This window comes from Mastigoproctus giganteus, chromosome 2, assembly GCF_048544385.1.
Source record: "Mastigoproctus giganteus isolate SK-2022 chromosome 2, ASM4854438v1, whole genome shotgun sequence".
NCBI lineage: Eukaryota > Metazoa > Arthropoda > Arachnida > Uropygi > Thelyphonidae > Mastigoproctus > Mastigoproctus giganteus.
Window position 1 is genome coordinate 13,452,242 of NC_143576.1, and position 22,450 is coordinate 13,474,691.

The following is a 22,450-nucleotide window of genomic DNA, read 5'->3' on the forward strand; positions in this document are numbered from 1 at the left end:
AGTGCACGATTATGCAAAAGGTGTTGATGTAGACTGTATCAAAACTCCTCTCTACAGTCTGGAAATACTGTCAATTTTGTAAAGCAGTGCTATCGCAAACGAAATCAAACATTTAGCATAAAGGGCATTTTATTTATTTCATGAAGAATTCTGACTGATTATTTATCCCCCCATAGTCTTGCGAATTGTGTGTGTAAATTTAAGGAAAATCTGTAAAAAAATCTAAAATTGGACATGTCTGTAAAATGTTCAAGTGTTTTAAAGGGATTTATATGCCTGAGAAATTACGAAAATTAAACTGTTTCCTTATAGTCGACAGTAAATATACAGGGTGGTTAAGATGATGAGATTTTATGGAATTTAAAAGAATCTTTTAATGGAAACGAGTCAAAAAATTAAACGAAATGATAAATAAGCACTGTGATACATTATTTTAAGCGTGCACACTCCAACTCGTTGGAATGTGCACTGCACATGATTAAGACCTACATCCCTCATCCTCTATTATTTTACCGATACTTCAGAGTTCCTAACTGTTAATTACAAGCAAGTATCTGGAGGCTAAATATTTCTTTTCGTAATTTTTTTTTCAAAAATTATACCGGTAAAAAATTTAAAAGGTTGCATCCTTCTTTCCGTCTCTTGATAATAATTGTTAAAACATATCCGTTAAAGCTTTTAATATGAAACTCATTAATGGTCATTATTTTTGGAGTGGTGTCTCTTTTTGGAGTGATTGTTGAATACTTTTCAAATCCTAAATAACTGCATTAATTATGTTGAAGTCGTATTTCGAAGGGTTGAAGGATAAAGCCGATTGAGACAAATGCATTTTCAGAGGATACTGCGTTCCATACAATTCATCCAACTGCAAAAGCGTATAAATTACCAAGTATTTTACGTAATACTATAAATACTGAATGTTAAAAAGCCAAATCGTCTCCTAGCAGTGGATATTGCTTTCTTTAAAAAGTATTCAAGATTTAGTCCACCCCCGCTTCTATTCTCTTCAGTGTTTCTATTTTTAAAAACTTTCTCGCAGGGCTTATCCACTCTGCTGACCTATTTTAATTTACACGTGTAACTTAATTTACATTATATATATATATATATATATATATATATATATATATATATATAGTATGCATGAATAGGAAATGTGAAGAAAAAGAAAAAACAGGATACAAAAGTATATGGATGAAATTAGAAAGAATTAATAGAAAATACAAAAAAGATGGAGAAGTATTTAACACAAGGTGCGAGCCTAATAGAAGAAAAGCAAGAAAAAGAAAAGAATGAAAAATATTTCTCATTCTTATCTTTTTCTTACTTTTCTTCTATTAGGCTCGGCACTTTGTGTTAAATACTCCTCCATCTTTTTGTATTTTCTATTAATTCTTTCTAGTTTCATCTATATATATAGGCCATTTAAATACCGTATTATTTTCATCACGTGCATATTAGCAAAAATGGAGGAGGATAATAATTCCAAAATAATTTTAATGTCTCCTCATATTTGTTTCTCACCGAGATGTAATCTATAAGTGTACTATGCAAGTATTAATGTAAAAAAAATTACTTTACGATAAAATTTCCATTTTATATGCCGAGTTCGCTTTTTCTCTGTTGTATATCAAATGAATCGTTTTGTTATCAAAAAGAGTTCAGCTTTTTAAGAAAAAGCTTTAAATTCTAACACCTTAATTTTAATGCTGAGGTTAGAAGTATAAGTAACGGAATAAATCTGTTGCAGCTACTCTGAATAACACGCCCTGAAATTCCTAGTAACGTTAAAGTCAATCATTCACTTACGTGACTCCAATTTTTAACCTTTTATTAGTAGTCTCTATTTATCCTTAAATGAAGATCGTTAAAGCAGACGCAGATCAATGAATGCCTCGTTGGCTTAGTACTGGATTCATTCTACTTGGATGAAAAATTATTATCAATCGATATTTTCGAAGTCAAGACTATATCGTATTCTGCTAGAAATTTCCTTCTTCATCCTCGAATTCTGATCATCCGCATCGCATATATTCAGTATCAGAATTTGCAGAAGTCTCGGCTGAATAATTTCATTCCATAAATGGCAGATCTGATTGGAAACTGAGACACAATCAAATATTTTAAAAGGGTAAAATAAATATACTCCAGGGAGACGAATTATCTCAGTTATTTGTTATTCGGAAAATTAAAAATAATTACAATAATATCATGGAACGTTATAAATGCCGAATGGAAGAAGAGAGGGATAGAAAGAGAAAAAGAACGCATCGAAATCATTTCTAAATATTTAATTTTGTTATCAGTACTTTAAAGAGCCGAAACATCTTTGCTCGTTATTATCTTCAATAGAACACGTGCCACAGATCAAAGGTCACAATTACGTGGAGCACGATTCCGGACGGGGTTGGGTGGGGGGATACTCATTCAGAAAATAATGCATCTACGATGACAGGCCGCGGATGGAGAAATGCCTGCTTTTCGGATAGTTTCCTCAAGAGTTGCCTTTTATTTGTTCCACAAAATGACTGGATTTGTTTCGTTTGGTGTCCACAGCTTCACCGCGGATTTGAAGTAAACAATAACTGCCACAACGTCTTTCAGAAAGTTAAAGCGCATGGAAATTACTACTCATTATCACTCGCTGGCGAGCGACGTGCTGCGAACACAAATAATGAAAGGAAAATGTCACTGCTTAAACAAAGAAAGAAGCCGATGGAAAGTTTTAAGTGTTGTGTCGAAGGTCAAAGGTCACAATGTTTGTACTCGGGAATTATACGACGGTGACGGCAGCAGAGTGTGGCTGGGCCGAATATTTCATTCTCTTTTGTTTCTGTCTCTGATTACAGAACCACACCCGCACTACATTTTTCTTGAGGTCAAGCTTCTCCGCAATAGCGGCAATTTTCTCCCCCGATGGCCGAGGCTGAACGGCGAAGTAGGCCTCCAGCGAACGCTTCTCCGGTGCGGCGATGGACGTGCGCTTCCTCTTTTTCTCACCGGTCGGAAGCACGCTAAGACCGTCCTGCTCTTGTCGCTTGTTCTTGGCCTGTGTTTCGGCAGCTTCCAGCCAAGCCTGCAGGATGGGCTTGAGGGCAACCATGTTGTTGTGGGAGAGGGTCAGGGACTCAAACCTACATATAGTGCTCTGAGACAGCGACCCGACCCCTGGCAGCTTCAAGTTAGCGAGAGCCTTGCCGACGTCTGCCTGAGTCACTCCTAGTTTGATGCGTCGCTGCTTGAAACGCTCCGCGAACGCTTCAAGTTCGCGGGGATCTGTGTCGGCGTCGTGCATCGCCATCGAAGGATGCGGAGCTAGCGGATGATGAGATCCCATCATAGTACTCATACTGTGCGAGTAGATAGGAGCATGTAATTGCGCGTGCGAGTGGGAACTCACCGAATTTGTCTCTGTCGCCATGGTCAGCGGAGGGAGCGAGGAAGGGCAGATAGGGTCAAGGAGGTCCATGGCATCCATTGCAGGATGGGCCATCTGTGTGTGGTGGGGACGGGCGTTTGTTGCCGCATGACCGGTGCCCATGCCTGGATGATGTGCGTACATCATATCGTGCTTGATGTGAATTCCCGGGCCACCTCCTGGCGCATGTTTACTTATGTCCATCGCCGTCAGCCCGTCCGGTCGACCCATTAGATTGTCGTCGAAACCAGGGAACAAGTTGCCCTAGAAAAAATAAAAGGATAAACAATAATTAGAATGGAGTCGAGCAGTAAATAATCTTAAACGATATAACGCGATAGTTCAGAATAATAATCAACGTATATATGTAAAAATGTTTCAAGAATGAGCAGATATTGCTGAAATATGCACAACGGTCATGACCTTCCACTGTTATTAACGATATTTCAGTATGCGATCATTGGTGGTATCGGATCTATTCAAACTGTACGGCAAGGATCTTGTTTATTTTTTATTTTGACATCATGTAAGCTGTGTGCGATAATATTTGATGCGATTGTTATGGTAATACAGGAACTGGAACTTCAAAAGTTCTCTCCTTTTCAAAAGGGTATTGAATTATGAAATTTTCAGCACTATTCGCATAATTACGAATTATGCATATTTTAGATGCCAGATTTGTCTAAGCAAAAATATTTCTGGCATGATCTTTGAGTGCCATGTTTCGCAAGTATAATTTCAGTGGGGGTTTAAAGTTAAGAAAAATGGGAAAAGGACAAGGAGAGGAAAGGAGAACTCATTGGCAACTCTCCCTTATCTTCCTTACAATAAGTCATTAGTTGACTGTATCACTGTACGATGTTCTCATCGCTTTCTGCTGATAGTGATTGATATCTGTTGTCACTCTTAAGTATCATTACTGACAACTGCAACGAATCAAACTTTATATAATAGATTTCAAGTTTTCTCACCATTCTAGGAAAGCCAACCGTATTAATAGCATTAAGTATCTTAGTTTATTTAAAAAACTAGCTAGTAATCATCCTATTTTAGGTAACCTAATTATTAAATGAGGTTATATTACCCTAAAATGCAATAAACACTAGGTAGTTCTTAATTAAGTATTTATTAAGTAAGGTTAGATTATCTAAAATTATCATTATCCAAGATTGTCAAGACAGTTTGATTGACAACGGTTGTCAGTCATGATCATTTTAAAACCAATGAGAGACGAATATCATGCAGTGAGATTGTCAAGCTATTGACCGTATGGAACTTATGGGAAAAATTTCGATAGAGTTTCCGTTCTCTTTCTTCGCCATTTTTCAAAAATGGTCATTCTTTCTACATTACAACAAATTTAAAAATTTATATGAAATATAGTGAAATATTGCATTGAAAAAGAAAAAAAGTATACGTTATTATTATTATTATCCCTTACTCTTCTACTCATGTGTTTTTTTCTATAACCATAAGTAGAAGAATATGGTAGCAGGTGCGTGAGGTGGTTGTTATTCCCGGTTACTGTTATTGGCTGAAAAACTCTCTGACTAGCCTACATGTGATGTGGATTTCTGGCATTCTGGAGTTCTTTGTGGGTGTTCTCTGGGAGGCCTATTGCTACTCTTTGGCACCATCTGTTGGCATAAGAAACAAGTAACGACCATCCCGTTTACCGTGGTTAACACTGCGATTGGGATGGTCGTTATTTGTTCCTTATGCCACATCTCTTTGATTTCCTGTGGAAGATCTGTGTACTCAGAGAAAATCTATATTGCAACCTAATTACTGATCTTCTCCTCATAGGTTTTCTGGAGGTTGCTGGTGTTAGACACTGCTAAGTTGATCAGGTAGTTGATCTTTTCCTTTCTGTCAGCGAGGTTGATATCCGGTGTATTGTGGTGAGGGTCTCTAGTACATCAGCTATGCCTGAGTTTCTTGCTTGTAATACGGTATACTTTTTTGATCAACTGGTATTCCTTCTCTAGCTTCTGATGTACTCTCCTGGCGAATTTGTCGGGTCCGTCTGGCTGATCACCCTGCATCCCGCGGTGATGTGCTGGATTATTTTTGGGGCAAGGTAGTATCGTCAACATGTGTCGACTGTCACTCTGAAGTCATTGGCGAGGTATTTTTTGTAGTTCTTTGTGTTGATTACCTGATTTTGGATAGAGAGCATGGGGTTCAAGGAAGAGCATCCGCTCGTGAGCCATGCGTTCTAAGCCATTTTATACATTTGATCGTGATTGGAGTGTAGTGTCTTCCATGGACTCCCTGCTTTGCCCATCTTTCTACCTTCGTTTCTTCTATCTTTCCGGGAGGTGTCTCCGCGCCTAGGTTGAGCATGCCGCTTGTCTGTCTGTCTTCCTTATGGCCTGGTAGAGTGGCTCTGTTTTTTTGGAAGTGATTCTTCAGGTTTTCAATCGCTATCTTTTGTTGTTCGATGAGGTCCATCAAGCCCGTTGCAACCTTTTTCTGGCTATGGTCAGTCTGTGCACGGCAGACTTCGGATGCTGTTGGCGGCTCTTGGTCATCATTGTTCTCGTTATTCTCATGATATCCTCTGATTTATTCTGTGTCTATTCAGTATTATTATAAAAAAAACCTTTTCTCCTTTATGGGTTTTTTTCGCCCCATGACGGGTACAAGGTGCATGGGGGTGATTGGTTGTGTCCGGTTATTATTATTATTATTGCTCTTATATTATTTCTCCCTGATTGGAGGTTCCACGTCATGACGGATATTGCTACCAAGTACACAGGGTGGTTATTTGTTATATCTGGTGTTACTGTTGGTAGAGGAACTCTCTGACTATCCTACAGGTGTTCAGGATTGCGACTTTCTGGAGTTCCTTGTAGGTGTTCGCTGGGAGACCTATTGCTGCTAGGCTGCTATGTAGAGTCTTTGGCACCATACCTGTGGCTGACACGATGATCAGGATGGCCGTAACTTGTTGGATATGCCACATCTCTTTGATATGTCTTGTTATTATTATTATTATTGTTGTTGTTGTTGTTGATATTATTATTATTGGTAGAGTGGCTCTGTGTTATTGTTATTATTATTAAAATAATTTATCACATACCTAATACCGTGTTGTGCCACTGTTCGCATGGATAACAGCCGATATTCACCTAGGAATACCATGCTGCCTGCAAGGCTTTCCACAGTGTCCATAGCTTCACTTCCTGTTCCAAAGCATCCCACAGGTGTTCAATTGGATTGTCGTCAGGCGAATTTGGAGGTCATTCAAGATGGGTGATAACTTCTGGTTTCTTCGAACCACTAGCGACAGTGCCGGCCTTATGATACGGCTCATTATCTTCTTGGAAGATAATGAGCCGTATCATTAAGATAATAGCTTGCCTCCTAATCGCTGCCGTTAAGTCTTGCCAGTGAAACGTTGGGCCATAGGCACCAGGGATCCTAGTTCTTGCGAGCAACACATGCCCCATATTAAGCAAACACCGCCATCTGCCTGAATAGCCACCATGCACGATGGCTTCATGGACTCGTGTTGCTTGTGCCACACATGAAGGCGTTTGTCTGCGTGTTGCACTAGGTATTTGGACTCATCCGTCAAGCATACACATTTCCAGTCCTCCGGTGTCCAACCAGCTTGTTGTTGACAGCACGGTATTCACCGTCGACGGTGATCAGCGGCAAGGAGACGGTGTCGTTCGAGTCGTCTGCTGTGGAATCCAGTCCGAGTGTCGCATTGTCGTATGGAATGGTGTTCTTGCATTCCTATATTGTATTATGATGTCAGCTTCCCACAGTAACCTGCCGTTGAGCTCGTACAGCGCGTTTTGTCCTTCGCTCACCATTAACAACCACTTCGCGTAATCCTTTCAGTTCTGTCGGCGGGAGGTGGTTTGACCCATTCTACAACCTAATGCAAATTACCGATGCCACTGCGAGCTGTGAGCCATGGTTCATATCGGATGGAGTTGTGACAATTCAGTGATCACTGAGTATGTTTGGTAGAAATAAAACACAAATTTGCTCTAACCCAGGAATAAGTCTTCATTTTCTTAAATTTAAGAGTGTAGTATTAGTATTATCCATATAGTGCAAGGAAGTCACAGCCTTTTGCTGCACCAACGCAAAAACAAGTAGAAACATTCTAGAAAAAAAAAAAAAAAAAAAAATACAAATTATGTGCTCTTCTCTCTCTCTCTCTCTTCACGTACATCTTTGAATTTCTTCAAACCTGTTAGCTTCAACTGCCTGTGGAGGCAACTTATTCAAGTAATCAACGGCTAGCTAAAAGAAAACTTCCTACAATCTAGTCTAAACCTCTTTCCATGTAATTTAAGTTTATGATTCTTAGTACTGGAATACTTAATAACAGTGAAAATTCCGCCGTCATTTATTTTAAGCCACTCTCAGAGCCTTATAAACCTTAATCAGGTCCCTTATAAGGTGCCTGGTTGCTAAACCCTGTAGCCCACATAATCGAAGTCTTTCACATCGTACGGTCGCCCTTTTGCCAATCTCACCATGCGAGTTGCCCGTCTTTGGACCCTTTCAAGGCGCTTAGTGTCGTTTTTCGGATGAAATCTCCATACTTGGACAGAGTATTCCAAATGCTGCCTTACAATTGCTTTATTCAGTGGGATTATGACCTCCCTATCTGCACAGGCTATTGTTCAATGAATCATCGATAAGACACCATGGACTTTCCCGGCTGCCTGTTTACACTACTCAGAGAACTTTATATCTGCCGGTATCGTAACTTCCAGATTATTTTCCCCCTCTGCTCTTTTTAATTCAACTCCGCCAAGTGTATAAGTTATCTTGGGAAAGAGCAACCGGAGGTGAACACTCGGGGTTGCTATTCCACAAGCATTCACCATTCTTGAAGTTTGTTCAAGTCGTCCTGAAGGAACGCTGCTTAAAACTGATCATTAACTAATCTTCCGATCTTTACGTCCACTACGAATTTTGATATCAAGCCCTTTTTTGATGTCGTTTATGAAAATCAGAAACAACAGTGCTCAAAAAACTGGTCCTTGGGGGCCCACTTCGGATGTTACATCAAGGTGAAGAATATTCAGTAATCACAACCTTCTGCTCTCCAGCCACCCTGCAATTCATCTTACAATCTTTCCCGTAATTCCAACATATTCCAGCTTATACAATAACCTCTCATTTGGGACTGAGTGAAATTCCTTGCTAAAATCAAAATAAACTATGTTGAAATTGTTCGTAGATCCAGTTCAACTGCGCCCAAATAAATTGCTAGGTTATTAAACATTATTTTATATTTCTGATATCTTGAATGAAACAAAAATACTATCTAAAACTATTTAAATTATGGAAAAAAAAAAAAAAACTGCCTATATATGTTACACGACTACACATAACAAAATGTGCCTCCGAGGGCTTTAAACCTCTTATTCGTGTTATGTGGGTGCGCCTGTGTCGAAACCGATTTGTGCACTGTTCTAATTATAAAGTAAAATATAAGTAGGCTATGGCATGCATCAGCTAGCATAATGAGTAATGATTTTAATTATGTATTTTTGAAACATTGGTAACTGTGTTGGTAAGGGAGCTAAACTTACCCTTCCTTTTTGTATAATTAGTGATATATATAAAAAAGCTAAATTGTAAATACGTACACTTGGATAATAATATTTTAGCTGATTTATCGAACAAGAAACATTTTGTAAGATAACAATTCTAAAGAATAATTAAAGTGCATTAATATCCCGTCCCCCTCTCAGTCATGGAAATCTTTTAATTTATCATCAGAATATTCAGATTTCTTAATAGCATTGGTAAAAACCACATGAAACAGAAAACGATTCGTTTTTTTTTTTTTTTTTTAGTTGCGTGATTTCTATGCCTTAGTACTGGATGCAGAAGTTTTTACTCTTCAGTATCATGCAATCAGAAAGGTTCAAAGTTCTTTGGGAGGTGAATTACTCATATTATGACACTGTGATTTATATTTGGCTTGCCATAGTTTCTTTATTCCTTTGAAGATTGACCTGTTGAATTTAGTACTTTAAATAATCGGATCATGATATTATACAATTTTCCTCCGTTTACTTTAGATGCAATTCAGCAACTTGAAATGCCGATGCTAATATCGAATGTGCCTCTTACTACCCTTCAATAATTATAGGATAGGTAATGTTTAATTTGCCCAGGTATTCCTTCTTTTCAGTTTCACAGTTTTGTACATAACGGTAGTTTTCTGATAATTACTGGTTTTAAATTCCCGCTCCCTTATGCCTACTAGCAGATTTGAATGTTCATAACCTTGAAATCCATTCACGCGGACAGCCGTACAACAAATAAAAAATGAACATAGTTATTATCTTCCTTCTTAATAATAGACAACACCTATTTTAATTTTCTTACGTGTACTTCATCAGCAATAGTTTTTCCAATCTGTTCATCTTTGCTTCTAACTGATACCTGGGAGGAACGTGAAAACCCTTTGACTAGCGATCACTATCAAGTGATTACTACACTAACAACAAAAACCGTTTGTGCGCCTAACAGACCTACAGGTTTGAAATTAAAACAGTCTGACTGGAACACTTAAACTAAACTGGCCCAGTTCGATCCAAACCACATTCACTGTGAAACAAGAAATGATGCAGTGAAACGCGTCCTGGAGGGAATAATACAAGCTGCAAACCGTAGAATACCGAAAACATCGACACGTTTTTTTTTTTTTTTTTTTGTATAATTTGCTGAAAGCCCTTATGGATGCCGGAAAGTACCGAAGCATTAAATGCAAAGAATAAGGCATGAAGTTGTTTTCTCCGATATCCTACCAAATAAAAACCTAAGGGAAAAAAAAAAAAACACGAGCGAAAGCAACATATGACGCAAAAAGTTAGAAAAAATATCTGGATTGCATTTACTTGAGTGATCACCTGATCTACCAGTGTAGGTGCAGTTTGAAACAAAATCCTTGTAATGACTGGCATATATACAAATCATCTTCACCAGTATTACAGTAAAATTACCAAACAATCGATGAACCTATTGCACTTGCATATGCTCTAGTATTTGCTCGCGTTTCTGCAAAAACTTCCTATTCTCCAGACTTTCTTCTGGTAAAGAAAAACGTTTAAATTTTACTTTGATGGGATTAGAGCCATAAGGAAAAGATAATTGCAGATATTTGTAGCTCTAACCTCTCAAAAGCGAGAGCTGTTGGACCAGATAGCTTTCATTATGGCATCTTAACGCATCTCATGATGTCACTGTGTGAACACATCCCCAGCTGTAAAACAGGATATTTATAGAATAATGTTTTCCAGACTCCGGACATAATAGCGGTAGTCCTGGCATTTCCAAAACTAAGCAACTTACTATTTTCGATAATTACCCTCAAATAGCTTTAACTATTTGCTTATGTAAAGTCGTACAAATAACGGTGAACGTACAGTTAACTTCGTACTTAGAAGAATATGAACGTTTGATTAATACGCAATGTGGTTTTAGATATGGTAGATTTATTCTTGATCATCTGGTGAGAACAGAAACAGATATACAAGAAATGCGTTTTTATTCTCAGTACATCTAGTGTCTGTCTTTTTTAATATAAAATGGCTTATGGCATAGCATGGAGAAATAGAATCTTACGAGATCTTTACAAAATTGGATTAAGAGAGGTCATCTCTCTCTTTTTCTCGTTTATCAGTAACTTCCTATTTGATAGGGTATTTCAAGTCTTTGCGAGATCTCACTAGTCTCGAATTTTCAATCAAGAAGGTGTTCCCCAGGAAAAGTGCCACGTTAATTGAATACGAATGAACACGATTACTACGCAATTACCGCTATCCATATCTATCTAATGCAGTTTACAGATGATTTTACCTCTCGTGCCACTCCTGCAGTGAGTGAGACTAATAGAAAAATAGTTGCGGATCGTTATTAATCATGCAATGAGCGTTGGATAATCGTTACAGAATATCAACACTACAAACGGTCTGTGTCCACTTTCGTTGTAAAAAGGAATCTTCATTCTGATTAACAGTTAAAACTTGACGGGAAAGCGATTCATGCCATTGTAAACGTAAAATTTCCCGGATTAACATTAGACCGCAATTTAACATTTCTCGGACATATCAATCAAATAAGAATACAAGAATTATCTGCACGAAAAAACTCAACATATTGCGAGTTATCAGCAACTTCTTGGGGATGCCGATCGATGGACTTTTCTTCGCTTGTATCGAACCTTATTCGTTCCAAACTCGACTATGGAGTCCCTATCTATGAGTGTGCCAAGAAAAGCGCTGTCTGGTCGTTGGATCCGGTTTCCCATAATCTCCTCAGAAACATATTTTACAGTTCTACATACGAGTGGAGATTACAAAAGCATATTTCTTTTTACTGCCTTCCTTTGAAAAATAATGTTTCCTGGAATAAACAAAATTCCCGCAGACTGTATCAAAGTGCCCATTATTGCACTGTGTGGGATTCGAGTCTCTGGAAGTGCGACAAGATGAAGTAATATTAGCACGGCTTAGAATAGAATACAATAATTTAATACACTCATATTTCTTAAAATCAGAAGACCTTCCCACATGTACCTCCTGATTTGTACTTTCTCAACGTAATACAGACCATACTTGTAGAAAGTGTGGTTATGATTATAACTACGAAGACAATACTCATATAAAATTATATTGTAATTCGTAACCTTATGGTTCAGGCATTAAGATTGTTAGTTTTATAGACAGCCGATACCTCTGAAAATTTTTTTTGCCTGCCTGACTTAAATTTAAAATAATAATAATAATAATACAGATATAAGCATGGAAAACGGTGGTCCACTTTAATGGTATCGACACGTAAATTTACTAAAAACAAGTACCACCACCATAGTGGGGGAGGGGATGCCGACGGAGATAGCTGCTGCTAGAAGCAGATCTGCAATTTACTTGCTAGACTTCCTGATAATTCTTTAATGAGAATTGTCATTATTTACTTAATGGTAAATAGTTTTTTTCATTAAATGTTTTTTTTTTCGAAAAAGAAATGAAGTGCATGTACTGAATAAAATTTTATACGGATATCACTAGCTAGTTCTGTACTTATAGCTTTCCAAAGTTCCATGAAATGATGGAGAAAATACTAGTTTTTAAAATGTAGTTGAAATTTGCACACAACCCGTTTTTTTTTTTTTGTAATGATATTTTGGGGAACCACCCTGCTCCTGTAACGCGTTGTTACATTTTGTTTGATCTCGATCAGATTTATTGTTGTTTTTAAAGTTCTGTATTTTTAGCGTTTCAGATACTTTGGTTACGGTGAACCAGTTCCTGTGGTCTTTATTATGTCTGTATAAGTGTGCGTTCACTAAAAGAAAGAGTGGTCAGTTGCATGCCATACATGCTGAAAACCAGGGAATAACTGAGTGGCGAAAATCCATACCTCCTTACCACAAGATTAGATAACTATAGACTCTTTTCAAGAGAATTTTAAGGATCATTGAAGTGTCTGATAGAGTTGAATCCTCCCCTACACCTTTGAAAACTGTAAAGTCCACTTTAATGTTGAGAAAACTTTTGCAAGGGTTTGCAAGGGTTCTCGAGTCCTGTCAGAGGAGCAGAATTTTTAATACAGGGCCGAATTAGTTGGTCTTGGACACGTGCAGCACTGTTTTTGATTCACCAAAACAGGCAAATTGAACATAGAATACAGGGTGCATCATTAATAGCATTTTATTAAAGTTATAAAAACACTCTTCTAATATATGTATCATATTCAGGAATTGGAATACCATGATAGCTTTCTGCTGTTTTTCCTTTGTTTTTATGACCAAATCCATGGTTTATACTCAAAAATGAAAGATTTCAGCGATGAAGGAAAACATTCGCAGTGCATGCTTTCAGATCAGATTTTTTTAATGACACCTTGTTATAGTAATCGTCCTTTTTCTATCTTATTTTAATTTTAAAATTAGAACTAAATTAAGATGTTATACAACTACTTCTTAAAGCAGATAAAACCATTTTATATAACATAAAAATACTATATGCACTGTGTACAGGTTTAACAAATTAAATAATGAAAACTAATCTTGAATATTTACAGAAAAATAGTGCTTTCCCTTAATCTTGTCTTTAAAAACGAATACCAGAACGAAGTCACTATGCAAGTATTTAGGTAAAAACAGATTTCGGCAGATATGTAAATTGAATCGCCTCTCAAACATAAAAAACAACATACTTTAAACCTTTAACATGCCCCGCAATTAATACATGTGATCCAAATAAGTTAGAAGATGAAATACGCGATATCACTAAGTTATTCAGGAATAAAAGTTTTCCTGAAAATCGGAAAACAAACAATAAACGAGTACAGGGAAAAACATAATCCAGCTAGTTCAAAATCCAATAGACACGATGATTCTAACAAATTCAAGAAAGCACTTACGATTATATGCATTAAAGGTGTCTGTGAGGAAATTAAAACAACAAACCTATAAATCCTGTGAACCTTTAAATAAAGGGGGCAACATTGTTTCCCTCGTGGTTAGCACCGTTGGTATAATCACCATCCTCCCCCACACTTGGATGGAAAAGACTTCAGTTGAATTCCACCAATGACGCGGATAATTTTATGGGCCATTTTTCACAACGTGGCTGAGTTAGTCGGTGCCAGGAGAGTGTAGCATGTTTTTTCCCCCTCCCGGAAGTTGGTGTCTTTTGTCCAGCAAACAGAAATCAACCATGGAACACACGCAATTTATAGACATAATATATGCGGCAGAATATAGTATAAATCGGTGACGCACCTAAAATCTTACAACAACTAACCAACCAGCAGCGTTGTCAGGGAAGGAACACACAATACAATCACACACACACACACACACACACACACACGGCATCATATTTTCAAAAATAATTAGCATAGCCGAAACTGGCAGTGGACTAGAAAGCATGCATACGAGCGTGAAGTAAGATTAAATAACAATTTCAATATTGTGGATGGGAGGAAAGCGATTTAACAGGAAAAATTAAGAGGCCATGTACATAAAAAAATTCAGTAATTGAAAAAAATAAATAAAAATAATAATAATAATAAATATATAATAAATAAGGAAGTTGATTATTCACGGGTTCCTGACCCTAATGATGTTGTTTGTTACAACGAACGACATATAACAGAGATGCTTTGTAACCGTGTTTAGTTATCTTGCATGTAATCGAGAAACCGGTTTGGTTCTGAAATGTTATGGTTTTGAATAAATTGTTTTATCGCTGAGGAATACTCGTGTAATTGATTTAGTCAGTTCTTAATGGGCAGCCTTTTTTCAATTGTGATTTTTCTATGACCCGATTAGAATTAAAACAAAAAAGCCTGATTACCCACCTTATATCAGTCTGCCATGCGTCACCGCATTCTGTACAGATGCCATATTCTTCTTCCTCCGTCTCCAAGACTTATATTGATATTCTATAAACCATCTTCTAACAGGCCAGGCTATCACTTTTAGGCTCTTAACCATATTAAAACAAATGAATCTACTTGTTTTGTGATCTTTTTTGTTTTCATATCATGCCATTTTTGTGCAAATGCACTATTTATTTAGAAAAAAACTATTTAGGGGCCATTTGAGCTTGAGGTCCTGGCCAAACCCTCCCCTTCTCTCATACAACTTTTAATTCTGTCATAGATATTAATAACGCAAAACGTTATTTTATCCGTGACTTAATAAAAACTCCCCGTATTGCTGGAAGAAGTCAAATGGACACAAGGCTTCCGCTGAACATCAGTTTCAGCAACCTCAAAGGTCTGAGACGCATGTTCCCAGGAAACACGGTTGATTTGATAAATAGTGTAACCATCGACCTGGATAAATTCTGTAGCACATCTACAGACGCCAGAAACTAATGACATACACAAATCCCGTTATGACTCACAGGAACAACACCAGAAGGAAAATATGGACAGACTCAACTAAGGAAATACCTTTTTGTACATACATTTCACGTTTTGTCCAGCATGTTTCATCAAATATACGGCTATGGCCCGATTAGAATACTATTAGAATTGTGGAATACTACTGTATTCCACAATTTTCAAGTATGCAATTAAATAATTCTGTAAATACTGTTCCTTTCAGGTTAAGCACGCATGTGGCTCCATCTAACCGCGGACACATGTCCCTGCCTTTGAATGTAATAATCACCCCTCTATTATTAATACAATACAATACAATTTATTTTTATCAAGAGAATTTGTTTACAATAAATGAACTTGTTAAGAAAAGTACATTTCTTGACAAGTTGTAATTCTTCATTTACAGCAAATTTTGCATACAAATTTGTTATCTAACAGAAAGATAATGAAATCACAACACATAATACATTCCGCACTGCAAACAAAGATAGCAATTCTAATCTACTGTATCATTGAGTATCAAATTTTTTCTTATTAAGAATTTTAATTTGGAGCTAGAATAACTTCTCCTGAGCCTGAAGTCTACACTAGCCAACAAGTTGTTTATTATATTCATTGTATGCCTATCTCCAAATAATAATAATAATTTTCAAGAACAGAATGCATGTGGGTACTGCTGCGGTAAATCATTGCAATGTGCTCAGGTAACCAGAAACTGGGCGGTATTCGCAATAAGGTTAAATCGCAACCACTAGTTTACAGCGCAGACGATACAGTAGAGTACCCGAAATGCATGCGAATTGCTCCCAATTTTACTGTGTAAAAAAACCTGCCATATTAGGGCCACTCAAGAGCTGTCTTATGTGCCCAAATGTATTATGTCCATGAATTGCGTGTGTTTTTATTTGTCTCTGGTCGAATTGCCTATTTTTCTGGACGAAAAACCCGAACTTCCTCGGGAGGGGAGGGGAACATTACTGTCCACGCCTAAGACCGACTAAGACAGACACGGAGTAAAAAGAGAAAAAAAAAATATAGAAGTCCTCGCGTCACTGATTGGATTATTTGAGCTCGGTGTGGGGAAGAGGTGTTTATAACCACTGTGCTAGTAGCAGCGTATACCGTTTCAATGCGATAGTGAAACTGGACGTAATCTAAGTGAGCAGAACTGACGAAAGTATTTCCGCCATCCAGCGGTTGCCGCACATTTTCTTGTAGGATAACGTTAAACAGCTATTCCACTTTGGTAGGTTGCAGTGATGGCATCGTCGCATGCAGATTGAAAGTTTGGTGCACTGAGTATGCATCTTGTTCTCGAGAATATGGTTTTGGGCACTGCCACTTATGGCATAAATTAAACTGGTTCTTCATTACCTTCATGAACGTCATCATCAGCCATTTTCAATTCACTGCTCTCCAGCAGCTTTGCAGTTCCTTCTGTTTTGTGCAATGGCCATCCATTTACTACCCACGAACTCTAATTTCATCTGTCCATCTCCGTTATTGTCTTCCTGGTTTTCTTTTAGCTCCTCTTGGGTACCATGTTAATTTCTTAGTCCATCTGTCGTTATGTCTTCGAGCTATGTGTCCTGCCCAAGTCAATTTCAATTCTTTAGTTTTGATAAGAATGTCCTTTACTTGAGTTTGTTGCCTAATCCATGTGTTTCTCTTCTTATCCAACAGTCTGAATCCAAATATAATTCGTTCCATTCTTCGCTGTGTAATTTTCAGCTTCTCTTCCATTCTTTTGGTGTGCACTCACTAAATTATTTTACGCTTCAGACAAATTGGAATATTGCTCCTCAATACGTGACTATATTTCCTGAATGCTATCCATCTGAAATTTATTCTTCTCTTGACTTCCTACCATTTATCATTATTACAACTATTGACTTTTCCAAGATAAATATATGAATTCACCTTTTCAATTACTGCTTCAATCATTATATCCCTTTCTGTGGCATATTTGTTCGTCATTACTTTTGTTTTTACCATATTCATCTTTAGTCCGAAATCCTTACTAACTCTGCATAACTAATTAAGATTTTCCTCTAATTCTTCGGGATCGTAGCTTACAATCACAATGTCATCTGCAAATCGTAAATGGTTTAGATACCCTCCATTCACATTGACTCCTTTCTGCTACCAGACCAATCTTCTAAAAGGTTCTTCAAGGGCAGCAGTAAACAACATTGGAGATATTGTGTCTCCTTGTCGAACTCATTTCTCAATTTTAAATTTCATGTTGTCTTTGTCTAGTCTAATAAAGGAGGTAGCGTTCTCATATATTTTCTTCAAAATCCTAGTGTATGGGATGTCTATGCCTTGTCTTTCCAATTCCCGAAACATTGCCTTATGCTTTGTGGAGTCAAATGCTTTTCATAATCCACAAATGCCAAGCATGATGGTGTTTTATATTAATTTGCTTTTTCCATTAGTTGTGATATTACAAAGAGTACTAGGAAAGTTTTGCAATACAGCTTTGTTTATTTAATTTTTTCAAAGTAATTTCCTCTACATTCAATACACCTCTCCATCCTCCGAAACCAATCTTTAAACCAGTTCTGCCAAGTTTCACTAGGGAGTAAAGCACACTCGTTGTCCCAAGCCCGTAGAAGGTCCTCATCACTGGAAAACCGCCTCCCTTTTAGCTTCATTTTCACATGCGGGAACAGTGCAAAGTCGCAGGAAGCAAGGTCTGGCCTGTAGGGAGGGTGCTCGAGAAGTTTCAGTCCTGTTGTGGTCAAATATTCGGTGCAGGCTTTGGCGCGGTGAGCTGGAGCATTTTCGTGATGGAGGTACCAGGTGTCCATTCTTGACTTTGGCCGCAGGTTCTTCATAGATCCAATGACTTTAGGCAGGCATTGTTCAGTATACCACTTAGCTGTGACTGTCTTCTGCGTGTCCAAAACGACACGTTCCACAATTCCACTCGATTTGAAAAATACAGCTATCATTTTCTTCTTTACAGATCGGGATTTTCTGACAATTACGGGTGTGTCGTCATCATCAAAGACCCAAACTTTGTTTTGAGCCTTGGTCGGCAGATCGTAATAGTACAGCCAAGTCTCGTCACCTGTCACGATGTTGTTCACATACCGAGATTGTCCCTTATCAAACTTTTTAACATCTCCCGGCACCAAGTCACACGTCGTGTCATCTGCTCTTCAGTCAGTTGATGCGGCACCCAGAGAGAACAAAGTTTCTTCACGTGCAAATGATCTTGCAGAATCGAACGAATTGCTGGTGCATTTAGGCCCAAAGTATCCTCTATCTGTTGGTAGGTCACTCGCCTGTTTTCGTCAAGCATTTTCCTCACAGCAGTAACGTTTTCCTCCGTAACTGACGTTCGTGGCCTTCCCGGCCTCTCAGAATCCTCCAGAGTGAAATTTCCCCTTTGGAATTCTCTATACCACCTGAATATCGTTGTACGATGTGGACAATCATCATCTAGTGCAAGAGTCATTTCTTCTAAGCACTGGTCTATGGTTAAACCATGCACGAAATTATACCGCAAAACTGTCCTTATCTCATTTCGTGACCACGATGCCATCGCAAGCACTTTACACTCTCACTACTAATGAATAACTGAGCCCATCGACTTGGCGCGGCAGCTACTATGCACGTATGAACATGTCTCAACATGCAGCAACAAGCAGCTTCCTGTGATTCATTGTTGCGTCATATTGCAAAACTTTCCTAGTACCCTTTGTACGTGAAAGTGATCCATAGTTGAGAATTCTGTCCTAAAGCCAGCTTGCTCTAGCGGTCGATTCTCATCAAGTATTCTTTCTAATCTGCTAGTAATGACCCTTGTGAACACCTTGTAGATGTGGGATAACAAGCTAATTGGTCTATAATTTCTAATTTCTGATTTATCTCCTTTCTTATGCAGCAAAACTATGATTACATTCCACTCCTTAGGCGTTAAGCCTTTCCTAATGTATTTTGTCAAGAGTCTTGCTAGTTTCTGTGCCGTGTCTCTTCCTCCTAATTTTAAGAACTGTACAGTAACTTCATCTTCACTTCGGGCTTTTTGATTATTCATTTCTTCAATGCATGTTCCACCTCAGGAAGGATATCGGGTATGCTGTATGTATTTCTAATTTGTGACCCATCTTCCCCACTGCTGCCATCATTCCCTTGCTCCTTATATAATTCTTTATAGTAGTCGTTTTCTACTTGAATTATGCCTTCTTTGCTATTTATAAGTGCACCATCACTATTATTCAGTTTCAATATCATTTGTCTTTCTGTATTACTGCTCATGACTGCTGATTTAAGTCTTTGTTTTCCCTTAATGCTTGTTCTACTTTTCTTATGTCTTTCTAAGCCTCTTTCTAATGGCTTTGCATAACTCAGTATACTAAATTTTGTCCTTGTCAGTGTTTATCTTGCTCTTCATTTGTCGTTCTTGGTTCATCATGACAAGTGTTTCTTGACTAATTTTTTCTTCTTTTAATTTCTTTTTACCTACAGGTTTCTTGGGCTTTATCACTTTCAGAAAGTTGTTGTATTCCGCGTCGTTATCTTGGCTCTGAAATGTCTGCAGAAGCTAAAACGTGTTCCTAAGTTCGAGTACATACTGCTTTTTCTCCTCTTCTCTTATCTCAAAGACACTCGTATTATTTACTCGAGTCAGTTTTTTCCTTTCTTTTCTTACATCTATATCAAATGTGCATCTTACCATTCTGCGATCATTCAATATTTACTTTGTTCAGGACGGTAACATCGTTCACAATATATCTTCTGTTAGTGAGGATGAAGTCAATTTGTTAATCCATTTGAGCTCTTCCATGTCCACTTTCTTTTCACCCATTTCTTGAAAAACAGTGTTCAATACTGACATTCCTCTACATTCTGCAAATTCCACAAGTCTTTCACATCTTTAATTTCTTTCACCATTTCCAAACTTTCCTATAGTTTCTATTTGTGTGCTGTTTTGTCTCTTTCCACCCTTACCATTGACACTTACCTTACCACATCATGCACATTGTGCATGATTTGTGCATGATGCCTCCTTAGCCGAGTGGTCAGGAACGGGAGTACAGCAGCACATGCTCTTTAGCGGTGATGGGAGAAATCCCAGGTGCCGTCTGACACGAACATACTTAGCACATGCTCTTTGAGTAGACCGGCGTTCAAGCCCATGACTGCTAAATACGGTCAATCTGCCAACCCGCCCTGGATCAGCGTGGCAGATTGTGGTCCATTTCCCTCAACATGAATGTTTTAAATTTTTATACACTGATCGACAAAATTAACAGAACGAAATTTTTTTCATAAATATTTTATTGCACACAGTGTTGCCGAAGGCGAATATTTGATATAAGAGGCAGCTTGACATGCAAATTCTGAGTATCCAATATAAATCGATCTGCATACCTTATAGAGCTACACATTGTGCAAATTATTCATGCCTATAAAAACACGGGTAGCAAGCACATCACTTCATTCCCGTTTTTTGGCATGCTCAGTGGGATAGTCACATCTCCAGTTTTCAGCATAGCAAGTCAGCCCTGGTTAGATAATTCTTTGAGACAGTGTACCGTTGGACGATGAATCCGGGCAGGCGGAAGTGGTTTTTGCGGTTTCTTGAAGTTTTTGCGGCTACAGGTGAAAACATTTCCAACCGGTTTGTGTTAAGAAGGCTCAATTCAAGTGGACTCTACACAAGGAAGTCAGTAGTCTATATCCTTTTAACATTCTGTGTATAGGGGAACCCTGGAAACCACCATACAAACAAAAATACCTTAAATCCCATTAACCTCAAACTACCGCACATCTCGTCGAAATTGGTGCCATGAACATGTGACTAGGAGCCCTGACAAATGGGGGTTCGGTTCTGTTCTCTGATGGGTCTCGTTTTAGGCTACAAACAGATTATAGACGTTATTTCAACTGGAGAGAATGAGGAATGCGGTACCATCCCTCTAACATCAGAGAAAGGGACACTTTGGGTGGAGGCGGTGTTGGGGCAAAATAATGATCAACGGCCGCACCCCTTGTCATGATTTTAATAGGGGAACCGTAACTGCACAAACCAAATTATGATATTAGGGTCCCTCGTAACTGATTACATCTACCCATATATTTATTTTGTCTGTAAATTGCGTCTGTTCTCTGGTCGATTTGCCTGTTTGCTGGACGAAAAAAACCCCAGTTTTTTTTTGGGGAGGAACCTAGCTATCTACGCCTGAAACCGACTAACTCAGCCACTGAGTGAAAAAAGCCCACTAAAGTTCCTCACGACGGGATTCGAACCCGGGCCTTTTCCACCCGGTGTGGGGAGGTCGGTGACGATACCACTGTGCTACCGCGCAGACACTGTACCTGCACAGAGGTACCGAGAACAGATCTCGAACTCTATGTTCGACTTTTTAGGGGTACCGTTAGCCCAAATTTTCTTTTCATGCACGACAACGCCACTGCACATAGAGCTCAAGGTGCAAGAATATCTTTAAACTGAAAATATCGAACGACTGCTGTTGGCCATCAAAATCATCACACTTAAATCCCATCGAACATGTGTAGGACATCCTTGGGCATCGCATTGCATGCCAACAGCCCACTCCTTCGTCACTTGGTGAGCTAAGGTCTGCGCTGATGGAAGAATGGGATTTACTGCCACAGAAACGACATTGATGAAGGGATAGAGGGCGTGATGTCTAAATTTGCAGATGATATTAAAATTGGAAGAGTAGTTAATGATCACTGTCAAGCTGAGCTTCTTCAGAGAGACCTAGATAGACTTCAGGAATGGTCAGAAAAATGACAGCTATGCTTTAATCCAACAAAGTGTAAGGTATTACACCTGGGAAACAGTAATCCGAAAATAACTTATTCACTTGGTGGAGTTCAACTAAACCCAGTACTGGAGGAAAGGGACTTGGGTGTTACGATACGGTCAGACATGAAATTCTCTGAGCATTGTAAACAGGTTGCAAGGAAGGCCCATGATGTCCTATCGATGATCTATCGAACTTTTGCAAGTAGAGATAGGGACGTGATAATCCCATTATATAAGGCTTATGTTAGACCACACTTGGAATACTGTGTTCAAGTATGGAGACCGCACCTAAAGAAAGACATCGAGCTTCTTGAAAGGGTGCAAAGACGGGTAACTTGCCTGGTGAGATT

At 38.4% G+C, this 22,450-nt stretch overlaps 1 pseudogene; it reads right to left on the reverse strand.

Annotated features, from left to right (window-relative positions):
- Nucleotides 1-2,776: 2,776 nt before the first annotated feature.
- The window catches only part of LOC150089171 (inhibitory POU protein pseudogene), a 163,190-nt pseudogene continuing 143,516 nt past the window's right edge, over nt 2,777-22,450 (reverse strand).